Here is a 16,009-nt window from a genome sequence, read left to right as displayed (position 1 = left end):
CCACAGGTCACAGTGCAGGCAGCGGCTCGGTGATGGCATCCAGTGGCGTAGATTAGACTAGGGCTGTGGTTTGGAGGGGGGGCGATGCGACGTGTATAGTCACCAGGTCATGGTGCAGGCAGCATCGTTGTCGTTCCTGAAGCACTGTCATCTGTAGGCTCAAGTTGGGGGTGAGGTGCCGGATGGGCTCTGTGCGGCGTCAACAGGTCACAGTGCAGGCAGGGACACCTGGTGACGACACTGGAGTTGATGGTGCTGGCGTCGATGGACCAGTGCTGCGGTACGGGATGGGAGGGTGCTTCATGTATCTCGCAAGGAGTGTCCACAGGCTGCGGTATGAGCAAGGCAATGCTAGAGTGCGGGGCCCACAGGTCACGGTGCAAGTAGTGGACCGGTGGCGGCATCAGATGGTAGTGTCAGTGAGACCAGGGATGCGGTGTGAATCGGGGCAGTGCAACTCCGTGTGGTATTGGTAGACCACGATGCAGGCCAGCAGCATCATTCGCGGTGGCGCAGGGGATTTTCTTCTTGAACAGCACAAAACACACAGTTCTCAGTGCTGTAGGCAAATGCAACTGAAGTTTTTGATATCCCTGAGACTTCCAACAGGAGGCAAGCTCTACTCCAAGCCCTTGGAGAACTTTCTCAAGCAGGATACACAGCAAAGTTAACCCTTTACTCTCTTTTAAGGCAGAAGCAGCAACTGCTCTCACAGGGAAACTGCACTTTAAGGTTATTTAAAGGCAGTCCCTATGTTAACCTGTGAGAGAGATAGTCCTTGCAACAGTGAAAAACAAATTTGGCAGTATTTCACTGTTAGGTGATGTAAAACACTCTGGTACATCTCCTACCTTTTTAGCACACTGCACCCTGCGCATGGGGCTACCTAGGGCCTACCTTAGGGGTGCCTTACATGTGGTAAAAAGGGAAGGTTTAGGCCTGGCAAGTGCCAGGTCGAATTGGCAGTTTAAAACTGCACACACAGACAATGGAGTGGCAGGTCCGAGACATGTTCTCAGGGCTTCTTATGTGCGTAGCAGAATCATTGCTGTAGGCCCACTAGTAGCATTTTATATACAGGGCCTGGTCACCCCTGGTGCACTTTACTAGGGATTTACCAGTAAGTCAAATATGCCAATCATGGATAACCTTATTACCAATATCATTTACATAGGAAGCACATGCACTTTAGCACTGATTAGCAGTGTTAAAGTGCACAGAGACAATAAACTAGTATATCATAAAAACAGGAGGTCAGAAGGCAAAAAGACAAGTGAGACACACCAAAAAGCTGCCAGGTCTAACAGAGATCTATAATACACATGACAATTCCTTCTCTAAGTACTTAGCAACAGTTAACACAGGTATAAAATCAGACAACTTAATTAAAGCCTATTCTTATTTGGAATTAAAACTTATTTTAACCCCCTGGTGCCTGGGGCAAGCTGGTCTCGTCCTGGCACAAGGTTGCGGTGTGCCTGTTAAGAGACCAGCTTGTCCTGCACCCTGCCCACAGGGGGAGCGCTAGCTCTCCCCTCGTGGGCCTACCTCCCACACCCCCAAGTCGGGGATGGAAGAGGAATCGCTTCCCCTTCCACCCCGACCCCCCCAGTGACGTCTGATGATGTCAGCGTGCAAATCACGAGCTGACCTCATCAGAGGTCACCTCGGATCGTGATCCTGGAAGAGAAATGCAAAAGCATTTCTCTTCCGTCTGGGAGGTGGGGTGGGAGGGGTATGAAAGGAAAGGAAATATCTTCCCTTTCATGTCTCTCGTAACATTTCTGCTGCCCGATCGCGATGTGATCGGGCAGAAGAAATGCCCACTAGACACTAGTGAATTTTTTTTTTGTCAATACTTACGCATAAGGGGAGCGGGGCCCAAATTATTGTTAGGCTATTTCTGCCACCCGGGGGGGGCAAAAAACCCCTAGACAATCGAGATATATATTTCTTTTGTTAATTTTTTTTTTATGTGTGGGGAGCGACCCCTTAGGCAAAGGTCGCTCCCCGGGGTGCCAAATTATCTTTAAGCCATTTCTGCCCCCAGATCGGCCTAATATAATTAGGTCGACATACACCAGGGAATTGTTATTGTTTTTATACTGATGCATAAGGGGAGCGGCCCCTTGGACAAGGGCTCCTCCCCGGTGGTGGAAAGGAAATATTTTTAGGCCATTTCTCCCACCCTGGGGGCAGATCTGCCTAATATAATTAGGCAGATCTACCCCCAGGCGGGCAGAAACCTCTAGACACTCTAGTTTTTATGTAAGGGGAGCGACCCCTTGGGCAAATTGTATTTAGGACATTTCTGCACCCCATGGGGGCAGATTGGCCTATTTTTGTTAGGTCAATCTGCCCCCAAGGTGGGCAGAAACCACTAGACACCAGGGATTGCTGGGTGTTTATTTGTGTGTTTTGTTTGAGGGGGCAGCCCTTTGGGCAAGTTTCACTCCCCATGGGGGCACATTACTATTGGCCATATCTGCCCCCCTTGGGGACAAATCGGCCTATTTCTGGAAGGCCCATCTGCCCCCAAGGAGGGAGAAAGGCCACCAGAGACCAACGAAGATTTTTGTTCAAAATAAGAGGGTGGGGGTATGGCCATACCCCCACCCCAAATAAATGGGTCCAAAGTTGTTCTGCCCAACAGTGGGCAGATTGGGCAATTACCCCGATTCACACCCCAGGGGGGGCAGAAAGTCTATTAGATGCCAGGAAATAAAAAATAAAAAAAATTGTGAGGTGGTGGCTATCAACCAGTATGGGCCTGGTTATGCCCCCACCCCAACTGAAGGGAATGAAACAGTCTTTCAGCTCTCCCCCACACACTAAAACATCTTATCCCTTGGCAAGCAAGAGGACATTTGATTATTTTGTGTTTTGGTTTTACATTTGGGCCATGAGAGCTTGGTAACTCTCAAAATTGTCCCACTTGGAATGGTGAGGGCTGCACTTTTTTGACTTTGGGACGCTGCCATGTTGAAAAATACACAAGACCTAGACACATCCGAAAACTAAACATCTGGTTGATTCCAGGGTGGTATGCTTCACATGCACCCCGCACCATGTTCTTACCCACAATGCCCTGCAAACCACCAACTTTGCTGGAATTCACACATTTGTCCCCCATTTTTGTGATGGAACCTTCCGGCATCTGCAGTAATACACAAAATTCCTACCACCCAACATTGTCTCATCTATACCGATAAAAATTCTGCTGCACTTGTCAGCCTAAAAATGTTTTTTTTCAAACTGCCCTTTTGGACCCTCTTTGGTTCCCCCTCAATTTCAACATGTTTTGGGCTCTTCCCTGTCACAGGCACTTGGCCCACCTACACAAGTGAGGTATAATTTTTACCGGGAGGCTGAGGGGAACATTGGGTGGTAGGAAATTTGTCCCAGTGTGGTGATCCCACACAGATTTGTGTGGAAAATGAGATTTTTTAGCTAAATTTGAGGTTTGCTGAAGATTCTGGGTAAGAAAACATTGGGGGATCCACTCAAGTCACCCCTCCCTGGACTCCTTCAGGTGTCTAGTTTTCAGAAATGTCCGGGTTTGGTAGGTTTCCTTAGATGGCTGCTAAGCCCAAGACCAAAAACACAGGTGCCCCTGCAAAAACAGGTAGTTTTGTATTTGATAATTTTGATGTGTCCAGAGAGAGTTTTGGGGCATTTCCTGTGATGAGCACTAGGCCTACCCACACAAGTGAGGTACTATTTTTATCGGGAGACTTAGGGATACACTAGATGGAAGGAAATTTGTGGCTCCTCTCAAATTCCAGAACTTTTTGTCACCAAAATGTGAGGAAAAAGGTTTTTGTTTGGGCAGATTTTGAGGTTCTCAAAGGATTCTGGGTAACAGAACCTGGTGAGAGCCCCTCAACTCACCCCATCTTGGATTCCCCTAGGTGTCTAGTCTTCAAAAATGCACAGGTTTGGTAGGTTTCCCTAGGTGCCAGCCGAGCTAGGGGCCAAAATCCTCAGCTAGGCACTTTTCAAAAAACATCTCTGTTTTCTTTGGGAAAATGTGATGGGTCCACGTTGTGCTTTGGGGCATTTCCTGTTGCAGGCGCTAGGCCTACCCACACAAGTGAGGTACCATTTTTATTGAGAGACTTGGGGAACACTGGGTGGAAGGAAATTAGTGGCTCCTCTCAGATTCCAGAACTTTCTGTCACTGAAATGTGAGGAAAAAGGTTTTTTTGGCCAAATGTTGAGGTTTGCAAAGAATTCTGGGTAACAGAACCTATTGAGAGTCCCACAAGTCACCCCATCCTGGATTCCCCTAGGTGTCTAGTTTTAAAAAATGCACAGCTTTGGTAGGTTTCCCTAGGTTCCGGCTGAGCTAGAGACCAAAATCCAAAGCTAGGCACTTTGCAAAAAACAGCTCTGTTTTCTTTGGGAAAATGTGATGTGTCCATGTTGTGTTTTGGATCATTTCCTGTCACGTGTGCTAGGCCTACCCACACAGTGAGGTACCATTTTCATCAGGAGACTTGGGAGAACACTGGGTGGAAGAAAATTCGTGGCTCCTCTCAGATTCCAGAACTTTCTGTCACCGAAATGTGGGGAAAAAGTGTTTTTCTTGGCCAAATTTTGAGGTTTGCAAAGGATTCTGGGTAACAGAACCTGGTGAGAGCCACACAAGTCACCCCATCCTGGATTCCCCTAGGTGTCTAGTTTTCAAAATTCTACAGGTTTGGTAGGTTTCCCTAGGTGCCGGCTGAGCAAGAGGCCAAAATCCACAACTAGTCACTTTGCAAAAAACAGCTCTGTTTTCTTTGGGAAAATGTGATATGTCCATGTTGTGTTTTGGGGCATTTCCTGTTGCGGGCGCTAGGCCTACCCACACAAGTGAGGTACCATTTTTATTGGGATACTTGGGGGAATGCTGGGTGAAAGGATATTTGTGGCTCTTCTTAGATTCCAGAACTTTCTGTCACCGAAATGTGAGGAAAAAGTGTTTCTTTTGCCAAATTTTGAGGTTTGCAAAGGATTCTGGGTAACAGAACCTGGTGAGCGCCCCACAAGTCACCCCATCTTGGATTCCCCTAAATGTCTAGTTTTCAAAAATGCGCAGGCTTGCTAGGTTTCCCTTGGTGCCGACTGAGCTAGAGGCCAAAATCTATAGCTAGGCACTGCAAAAAAGATGTCAGACTTCAGTGTAAAAATGGGATGTGTCCATGTTGCATTTCCTGTTGTGAGCATTAGGCCTACCCACGCAAGTGAGGTACCATTTTTATCGGGAAACTTGGGGGAACACAAAATAGTAAAACAAGTGTTTTTGCCCCTTGTCTTTCTCTACAGTTTTTCCTTCCAAATGTAAGACAGTGTGTAAAAAAAGATGTCTATTTGAGAAATGCCCTGTAATTCACATGCTAGTATGGACACCCCAGAATTCAGAGATGTGCAAATGACCACTGCTTCTCAACACCTTATCTCTGCCCATTTTAGAAATACAGAGGTTTTCTTGATACCTATTTTTCACTCTTTATATTTCAGCAAATGAATTGCTGTATACCCGTTATAGAATGAAAACACATTGCAAGGTGCAGCGCATTCATTGGCTCTGGGTACCTAGGGTTCTTGATGAACATACAAGGCCTATATATTCCCACAATCAGAAGAGTCCAGGAGACGTAACTGCATATTGCTTTCAAAAATCTGACATTACAGGAAAAAGTTACAGAGTAAAACGTGGAGAAAAATTGCTGTTTTTTTCACCTCAATTTCAATATTTTTTCATTTCAGCTGTTATTTTCGGTAGAAAACCCTTGTAGGATCTACACAAATTACCCCTTGCGAAATTCATAATTCTGTCTACTTTTCAGAAATGTTTAGCTTTCCAGGACCCAGCATTGGTTTTACACCCATTTCTGTCACTAACTGGAAGGAGGCTGAAAGCACTAAAAAATAGTAAAAATGAGGTATGTCCAAAATTGTGTTAAAAAATTGGGTTTCATGACTCAAGTCTGCCTGTAACTGAAAGCTGTGAAGATGGTGATTTTAGCACCACAAACCCTTTGTTGATGCCATTTTCAGGGAAAAAATCACAAGCCTTCTTCTGCAGCCCTTTTCCCTTTTTGATTAAAAAATGAAATTTTTGCTGTATTTTGGCTAATTTCTTGGTCTCCTTCAGGGGAATCCACAAACTATGGGTACTTCTAGAATCCCTAGGATGCTGGAAAACAATCATGCAAATTTGGCGCAGGTAACTTATGTGGACAAAAAGTTATGAGGGCCTAAGCGCAAACTGCTTAAAATAGCGAAAAAAGGCCTGGCACGTCAGGGGGAAGAGGCCTGGCAGCAAAGTGGTTAATGAGCCATTTATTGATACTATCTAAGAAAATCGACCTATAAATCTTGATTCATATGAACGTTATAAAACAATATCTGTCGTACAAGATAAGTTGAACGCAGTATTATCTAAAGAAGTCTGTAAACATGTTCTGCATAAACTCCATTCGCAAACAAGATTGATAGTCATGTTTATTAAAAAACTTTTGACTGACTTAGAGGAATACTGTGATTGTCACTTCTCATAATAGACTTTGTAAGTATAAAAGAGAATTAATCTTGCACTTACTCTGCTGTTGCCCAGAATGTACTTCAAAATGCCATGCTCTTCTTAAAACAATGGGCCTCATTTACAAGGCATGTGGCGCAGGGCAGCACAACAAGTAGCTTGCTGTGCCACCTTGCGCCACAGGAAAAGGGCAGAAATGCACTGTATCTACAAGATAGGGTGCATGTCTGTCCTCTTCCCCTTCTGTGGTGCACAAATTGCTGCTTATTGCCAATGTAGACACCCTTGCACCGTGGTGCAAGGGTGTCTGCACAGTGCAGGAGGAACAGCTTCCTGCACAAAACAATCACAAGAGGTGCAGCACACATAGAAAGAGGAAAAATGGGGAGAAATAAAGATACATCTTTCTTTTGCGTCATTCTCATGCCACACCTGAGGTGGCATGTGAACCTGACACATTCCCAGACTTGTTAATATGGGAATGCATCAGATTTCTTTGGGTTCCATGGGTGTTTGGTGGGAACACTCCAAGCAACACCACTGGAAATCCCTTTCACACAAATGATGCTCTGGTGGTGCAGTATGCCGCTAGGGCCTTGTAAATGAGGCTCAACATTTTTAAATCATGGGATATTATCTTGCATACAACTTTTCAAATTCTATTTTAATACCCACAACATATTGGAGCTAAATACAGTACTTAGTAGATGTATGATTTTAAAGTCATATTATTTTACTGGATTTAAGTAGTTAGAGATTGAAGCAGCTGAAGCAGGAGCAGAATTAGGATTTAGCAGTGGCAAGCAAGAGGACATTTCCTCTGTTGCTACATATACCCACATTTTTTGTAGAACCTAGGAGTATCAAGATTTGTATTAAATGGGGCAATGGTTTGAGATAGACCTAATGAACGTTATCTACCTTTTTTGACTTCTTGTATTAGGATTTGCATCTGGGTCTGAAAGGGAATATTGTTTTATTAAGAACAGTTGGAAGGTGTATTAAGGGGAACATATATTTAAACTTTGTTATCTGCACCATTTCCATTGGTCCTTACAGTTCTCCAATCCATATATTGGGCGCTTGGGAACCAGTCTCAGATCCCCAGGAATCTTTGAATAAAAAAAGCTACCAGTTTTCTAAGTACATTTTGACAGGCCAGATAAAAAAGTCCCTTAGAAGTACATCAGCCATGTAGGCAGTATTTGCATGTGACCAAGGGTGCTGCAATTAACAATGTCAGCACAGCTGCAGCTCCATAGTGCTGTAAAAAACAGCTGTTGCTGAAACCCTGCTCAATGAAAGTCATTGTTTTGACTTCGGAAGAATGAGCAACATGTGACTTGCTGAATGCTAATTGCTACAACAAAGGCTTTTATCCCCCGAGTTACCATATATTTTATGGCTTCAATCATGGAATGTAACAGATATATCTACATTATCTTATTTTTTTATTTTTATAACATTGTTAATTAGTATCATATAAAAAGTATTTGTAGGTAAATCATAACAACTAACATGAGGTTCCCAGAATATCTTGGATCCCATGCAATGGCCTGCCTCTTTAGGAAAGGCCTTGTTACCAAAAAAGGTGGTAAGAAATCTGGGTTTTTTAATTGATGATTCCTTATCCATGTTAGAGCAAGTGGTTGCTGTTTGTGGCAGCTGCTTTGGTCTACTGAAATGCGTTAAAAACGATTTATTTGGATTCTGGTGGATTGGCGTCAAAGTATTGTCCACACCTTGGTGATGAGCAGATTAGGTTATGGCAATGCACTATATGTGGGGATGTCTGACCATCTCTTTTCTCTTCTACAGATAATTCAAAACATGGCCGCAGGACTTGTGTTTACCAATGACAGCTATTTCTCAGCCTTCTGCTTGTCTGAAATCTCTGCACTGGCTTCCTCTTCGCTTCAGGGCTAAATTAAAACTTCTGTGCCATGCTCACAGGTCTCTCCGGCCGTGCAATTCTCCAATTTAAGTTGGAGTTCTATAACCTCGCAAGAAGTCTGCATTATGTGAATTTTGCCCTTGCCAAAACTAAGCGGGTGAGTAAAGTAAAATGGGGATAGCACTCTTTCACCTTTTTCGTGGCTTCTGTTTAGAAATCTTTGCCTTTAGACCTACACTCCACTAATTGTTGTCTCAGATTTAAAAAAGATGCTTAAAACTTGGCTTTTTCCCAAGTAAGAGTTGCCCAGATATGCTTTTTCTAGCACCTTCTTTGTTACATGGCTTGAGCTAGCACTGTGATATCTCCTCGGAGATGAATGTAACGCTTTATAAAAACAGATAATTATAATAATGATATGCATTTCATTGTGTAGACAACATTTGAATAAGCAAAGAAAAAAGAATACTGTTTTTATGAAACTTGATGGTATTTATGTTATTATTTGTACATATTTTAGGGATATACTCAACATAAAACTATTATTTATTACCCTTTAGCCTAGAATCTTAGAATTCATTAGCATGGTTAATGCCCGTTTTGGTCATCACCTTTTTATGCGTTTCGGTCCAAACCTCTTCCAGTATGGAAGTAGCTAAAGCAAGAGGCTGGATCAAACAGTTGACAACTGATTTGACGTGAATTTGAGGGTTATAACTGCCTTAGAAGACTAGCAAAGAAATAAAAGGGGTTTTCTGTCTTTGAACTTAAGTGGTTGGAATTAATTTTAAACTTGCTTCTTATACTCAACTGAGATAAATTCCTTGATAAATTGAATTCAACAGGAGATAGTGCAGACTTGGCGGTCTATTTACCAAAATGCCAGGGGTACTGGAAGTGCCATCACACACCATTTGACCTTCACTTTCACTCACACGTACCTGCTTACACATACACATATATTCACACATACCCAAACCGTCTCCCACATAAACATGCTCTCACCCACAAACACACACAAACAGACCAGATACACTTAAAATATTTTTTTTACTTACGTCAGGTGCCAGGGAGGATCATATTCAAGCTAAATGTATTCCAATTTCATGACACTGATAGTGCATAATGTAACAAATATTCAATATTAATGTAATAAAAAATCACAGAAAGAAGTGGAGGCCCAATCGATGTCCATAAGGAGGAGATTCTCATCTATACCAGACACTGATTTTGCCACTTCTGAGGCCAGTGGTCACAAAGGCATTGCCAGGGCATGCCAAGGGCATCCACGGGTCATAGCTGCAACCCGACTACTCTTTAAACAGCTTGAGTGTGGAAAACAACCGTGTGGAATTCCAGAACGGAAAAATGGTTTAATTTAATTGTTGGTAAACTAGGTCTGGTTACTAGTTTTTTCATATATGCTACCACAAAAAATAAAATTGTGCCCACAAATCGTCAATAATGGGTAACAAGATCCACGTGTTGATCATATATGTGTAAAAACGGGGTTACATGAGTTATCAAAGTAGACTGGTCTCAGAGAATATGTGGATTTTATTGATCAAATGTGCCATGCATAATTGTTTACAATTTTAAATTTCACTGCCTTTACTGACCCTTGTCCATGTTGTAAGGAGCTGGTGTATGAAAGATAAAAGATGTGCGATTGCATTGTGAAATTGCTGGAGTTGTACAGCTGTGTCACTGTCGCATATTTTTTATTTCTCTGTGTGGTGATCCTACTGAGCTTGAGTGAAACGTGCTGGGGAAGTGTGTTGCAAGTCTAGCATTCTGATATATCTGCCGGACTGAAAGTGATTTGTGAGGCATAATACTGGCCTGTGCATCAAGATGAGTTGAAGTGTTTACTGGTGTTTGCCAATTGTGTGTTGTGCGCTATTCTAGGTATGCACATACCATACAACCTTACTGCTGTTAGTGCTGCTATGAAAACGTTCACTGACCCCGGTTGTAAATGCCATTGTATCACTATTGTGGGGCCTCTTTGGATCAAGATGCAATACTGATTTAAATAGAAAATAGTGACATATGTTTTAGGAGTGAATTGCTTCTTAGCTCGAGTTTACAGGTGACAGCCCGCAAGATGCTTGGCTTGCAGTATCTCACAACGATTTTTACTGATTGGAAATTACTGAGTGCCAGTGCCCAAAGTTCTAATCACAAGCAAGTGCAGGCACTTTTAAATGTCAGTGTACAGAACACCCAGGCTGCATTTTCTTGAATCCACCTCTGGTCTCTTTAATTCACTGCCAGACATTCCCTACCCCTTTACCTCGCTCTTGTGGGTTCCTGCTCTCTTTCTATGTGATGTTTTCAGTTTTTCCCTTCCTCCTTCTTTCCACTTTGAATGTTTCTTTATTGATCGCAGGAAATGTCTGTAAAGGCATAAAAAAATGTTGGTCCTCAAAAATGAGTGCCAGTGGCCCCCACCAGCAAACACCAGCTCAAATTATGCACTGGAAGCACATAATTCAGTATGCAGCGCCAAGCTCCTTAAACCACTATATGCAAAGAGTAGCAAAGAAAATCATTGTGCCAGCACTTTTCAATTGCAGCTTGTTAATCCGCTATTAGAAAGGACGTTTCTGAGGTACAAACTTAGGGGCATATTTATACTTGATGTGCGCTGAATTTGCATCATTTCTTTTAATGCAAATTCAGTGCAAAACTAATTCCAGATTTATACTTTGGTGCTAGACCTGTCTAGCGCCAAAGTTATGGAGTTAAAGTCATTTTTTGGATGTGGAAACCTACCTTGCATCAGTGAGATGCAAGGTAGTCAGTCCTGTGCAAAACATGACTCTATGGCCTTAGCGCATCTTTATCCCCCTGTGCTAAAATCACACATGGTGGGGAGGAGGATCGATTAATGGTGCAAAGCTTGCTTTACACCATTATTTGATGCCTGGGTCAGGGCAGGCATTGAGGGACCTGTGGGCCTATTTCCATGGTGGAACACCATGGATAAGCCCACAGGTGCCCTCCCCATGCCCCAGGGACACCCCCACCCACACCAGAGGGACAGCGGAGGATGGGGGACCCCATCCTAGGTAAGTATAGGTAAGTACAGGTAAGTTTTTTTTTTTTAAGTGCCATTGGGGGCCCTGAAATAGGACTGGGTGCAATGGCCATGCCCAGGGGACCCTGGTCCCCTGTGCTGGCCATTGGGGTGGTGGGCATGACTCCTGTCTTTTCTAAGACAGGACTCATGTGGTATGGATGGTTTTGTATCAGAAAATTACGCTTGGCTGGTTAGAGTCATTTTTTTTACTCTAACCTGCCTAATGTCATTTCTTTTGTGCAAAACCCCCTTCTCCCATACCACCACCCCTACCCTGCTAAAATCATTTTTTTTTATGCTGACCTACCCTTTGTGCCGGCTTGCACCATTCCATAAATATGGTGCCCAGCTGGTGCTCGAGAATGGTGCAACCCAGTGCAAAACGTTTAGATGCAAAACTGTGTTAGTGTAGTTTTGCACCATAAAGTATAAATATGCCTTTTAGTGCAGTTAAGTCCCCTTTATCCCTAATACACTCTATTGTATTTGCAAGCAATTGTGTATACTCAGATTGTCTTGTTTCCATTTAATTGACTTTGTACTAATTAAAACTGTCTAATACTTATTGTTTTAATAATTCTGTATTCACTAATTATTAACATGTAGTATTTAGTCCAGTCAACCTTTTTCATCTCTACTTGTGTGTGAAGCAAGTAGGGAGTCATTATCAGAGTTGTTCCAAAATCAATTATAATTGTGGCTTCACATGCAAAGAATTCCATCAACATTCGTATTTTTGGTCGTACTGAGCGCTAATTGCATACTGCATCCATTAAGCCAATACAGTTTTAATTACCAGTTATTTCCTTGTCACTTACCATGTGCCTCAGGATCATAATCTTACTTTACTGCACATCATCTTTACAATGGCGCTCAAAACTGAAGATAACCTAAACCATTCAGACATTCAAGCTCTAAAAAGTATCTCACCTGAACTACAACTGATTTTTCTATATACAATGGTGCATTTACAATTATGTTAATACATGCAACCTTAATAATCTAGATGTTTGAATGTGCGTGTGTGTGAATGTGTAAGTAGTAACTGAATAATTGTAGGACATTTAAAGGTGATATAAAAAAAGTAGGAGAATAAACATGAGCTAGAGGACTGTTCCACACTACATAGTTCTTTTGGGAAGCAGAATGCTGCTTGGTCGTGCCAGAAGGGAGCAACCAGAAACAGCTGCATCTGCCAGGTGAGTGCAATACCGGCTCCCGCAGCAATATGGGTGCATGCAGAGAGCTGGTAAAGCTGTGGGAGCCCTGGGGCTACCCACACAGCCCCAACATACTGTTTGGTGGGTGTCCCAGGTGGGTCCCAGGGCATCTAATCAGGAACACTTGAGCCCCCCCAGGTGGCTGGGGTCCCTATAGCCACTATTTACATGGGAAGGGACGCTGCTTGCCCCAGCCCTTTCAAAAAGAAAAGAAGTACCCAGGGGATGGGATCCCTGCCAATAGTGGCTTGGGGAGAGGGCTGTGCAGCCCTCCCCGTGAAATATATCTTTGCCGCAAGGGAATTGGGTCAACTAGGCCACTAATAGTTTGGGAGGATGGCAACGTGCCACCCCTCCCTTTAAAGGCCCCAAGGGATGGGGTCCCTGTGGCCAAAAGTGGCTTGAGGAAGGGGGTGCACTACTTTTCCCATTAAAATATATGTTTTGGACCCAGCAGATGGGGCCCTTGGCCCACTATTGGTTTGGGGGGGTGTACCCCCTTCCTTTAAAAATAAAAAAGGCGATGGGGATGAGTTCCTAGGGCCGATAGTGGCTGGGGAAGGATGGCGTTGTGATCCTCCTCCACAAAACAAAATGCCAGGGATAGGGTCCCCAGGGCCCATAGTAGCTCAGGAAGGGGGCAAACACTCTCCTCTGCTTATTAAAAAAGGCCCTGTGGAAAGGGGTCCCCACAACCCTTAGTGGCTTGGATGGGGGGCTGCACAGCTGTAACCGCCGTGCGGCCGCCAATGCGGTCGCACTCCCGCGTTGCCCATTTGGACATCCCCGCCGGCCCAGCGGGGATGTGGGCCGCAACATGGGAGCCGGCTCCAAATGGAGCCGGCGGTGTTGCGGGTGTGCGACGGGTGCAGTTGCACCCGTCACGCTTTTCACTGTCTGGACAGCAGACAGTGAAAAGCAGCATGGGGCCCTGTCATGGGGCCCCTGCACTGCCCATGCCAGTGACATGGGCAGTGCAGGGGCCCCCAGGGGCCCCACGTCTCCCTGTACCGCCAGCCTTTTCCTGGCGGTTCAGACCGCCAGAAAAAGGCTGGCGGTCGGGGAGTCGTAATCCCCTGGGCAGCGCTGCAAGCAGAGCTGCCCTGGCGGATTACATCTGCCGGGGCCATTGTGGCGGTAAACCACCGGCCCCGGCGGTGCGACCGCGGCGCTACCGCCACGGTCATAATACCACGGGAGGCACCGCCAGCCTGTTGGTGGTGCTCCCGTCGTTTTGGCCCTGCAGTTGTAATACCGCCAGGGTCAAAATAACCACCAATTTCACAAGTGACACTCACACAAAACATTTTATTTACACTGTGGAGCATATAGGTTGTCAAAAGGTTTGGACTGTCATAGCCAAGAATGAGAAAACATTGTTGCTTCTGGCTAGATATCTCAAAGTACCTTCCCCCTGACCACGGACAAAATGGCTATGTCAGACCCTGTCGCGTAGAATAGGCTAACAAATTGGTGGATTTTCTTACCAGCTTGACCTTTATCACATACAAAAATCATGTCTACCAGCTAATACCCTATGACTTAATACACTATGACACAGACAAAGGACAGTAGAACATTTCAGTGTTGTGGCATAGGCACCAAGGCCTGCAATAAGGACAGTCAATCAGGCCAGCAACCACGTCTCCTTCAGCCACTCCTCCGGACTACACTGGACCGACCACAGATGCGTCCACTTCACCTTCAAACGGGAGACTCACCACCATCGCACACAACAAATCCCCTGCAGGTGCTGGAGCAAAATCTCCACAAAGCAGCTCCTCTCAACACTGAACCAAAACCCACCAGCCAACATCACTGACGCCAACAACGCAGCCCACAGCCTCACACAGTGGATCACCAACTGTGCCGAAAACCTCGCACCACTTAAAAACCCGGCAAGCGGGACCAGCATCAGGAAACCACCATGGTTCACGGACGTCCTCAAAGAGTCTAAGAAATCCTGCCGAACCCTCGAAAAAACCTGGCACAGGGAACGAACCACAGAAAACATGACAGCCCTCAAGATCGCCACCCGTGAACAACACCAGCTGATCTGCTCCACCAAAAGGACATCATTCAAAGAGCAACTAGACAATAATACCCACAACAGCAAGGAACTCTTCAACATCGTCAAAGAGCTCTCCAACCCCAGCGCCAGCTCCAATGACATCACACCCTCACAAGAACTCTGCAACTCCCTCGCTACGTTCTTTCACCGAAAGATCGCAGACCTACACGACAGCTTCGGACCACAGACCCAGCCCCTACCACCGAACCAGCAGCCCCCACCACTACCCTCAGCTCCTGGACCCCTATCAGCTCAGAAGAGACCAGAAGCATCAGGAACACCATCCACTCCGGCTCCCCCTCGGACCCTTGCCCCCATCACATCTTCAACAAAGCCGACACCGTCATCGCACCCCATCTCCGGAACATCATCAACAGCTCGTTCGGATCAGCCACCTTCCCCGAGAGCTGGAACACGCAGAAATCAACGCCCTCCTGAAAAAACCCACGGCAGACTCCAACGACCTGAAGAACTTCCGCCCCATCTCTCTTCTTCCCTTCCCGGCCAAGGTCATCGAGAAGACCGTCAATAAGCAGCTGACCGCTTTTCTCGAGGCTAACAACTCGCTCAACCCCTCCCAATCTGGATTTCGAGCCAACCACAGCACAGAAACTGCCCTCATCACAGTTACCGACGACATCAGGACCCTGATGGACAACGGAGAAACAACCGCCCTCATCCTCCTTGACCTCTCGGCAGCCTTCAACACTGTGGGCCTCATTCTGACCCTGGCGGTCTCTGACCGCCAGGGCGGAGGCCAGCGGAAGCACCGCCAACAGGCTGGCGGTGCTTCCTGGGCTATTCTGACCGCGGCGGTAAAGCCACGGTCAGAAAAGGGGAACCGGCGGTTTCCCGCCGGTTTTCCCGTGGCCCAGGGAATCCTCCATGGGGATTCCGACCCCCTTCCCGCCAGCCTGTTTCTGGCGGTTTTAATCCGCCAGAACCAGGATGGCGGGAACGGGTGTTGTGGGGCCCCCCAACAGGGCCCCATTCAGATTTTCACTGTCTGCTTTGCAGACAGTGAAAATCGCGACGGGTGCCACTGCACCCGTCGCACCCCTGCAACTCCGCCGGCTCCATTCGGAGCCGGCTTCCTCGTTGCAGGGGCTTTCCCGCTGGGCCGGTGGGCGGCCTTTTGGCGGTCGCCCGACGGCCCAGCGGGAAAGTTGGAATGGCCGCCGCGGTCTTTTGACCGGGGGGCGGTCATTCG

The 16,009-nt window shown here is 45.8% G+C and overlaps 1 long non-coding RNA gene across 1 annotated transcript in view; it reads left to right on the top strand.

Moving 5' to 3' along the window:
- Positions 1–16,009, top strand: part of LOC138294199 (uncharacterized) — a 146,527-nt gene that overhangs the window by 27,277 nt on the left and 103,241 nt on the right. Inside the window, exon 2 of the long non-coding RNA XR_011203262.1 lies at positions 8,348–8,580. This is a non-coding gene — a long non-coding RNA (uncharacterized lncRNA). The remainder of the gene's footprint in view (positions 1–8,347; positions 8,581–16,009) is intronic.

The sequence above is a fragment of the Pleurodeles waltl genome, chromosome 4_2, assembly GCF_031143425.1.
Source record: "Pleurodeles waltl isolate 20211129_DDA chromosome 4_2, aPleWal1.hap1.20221129, whole genome shotgun sequence".
NCBI classification, from domain to species: Eukaryota; Metazoa; Chordata; class Amphibia; order Caudata; family Salamandridae; genus Pleurodeles; species Pleurodeles waltl.
Note: the sequence above shows the minus strand (reverse complement) of the source record. Positions and strands in the feature narration are given on the sequence as shown.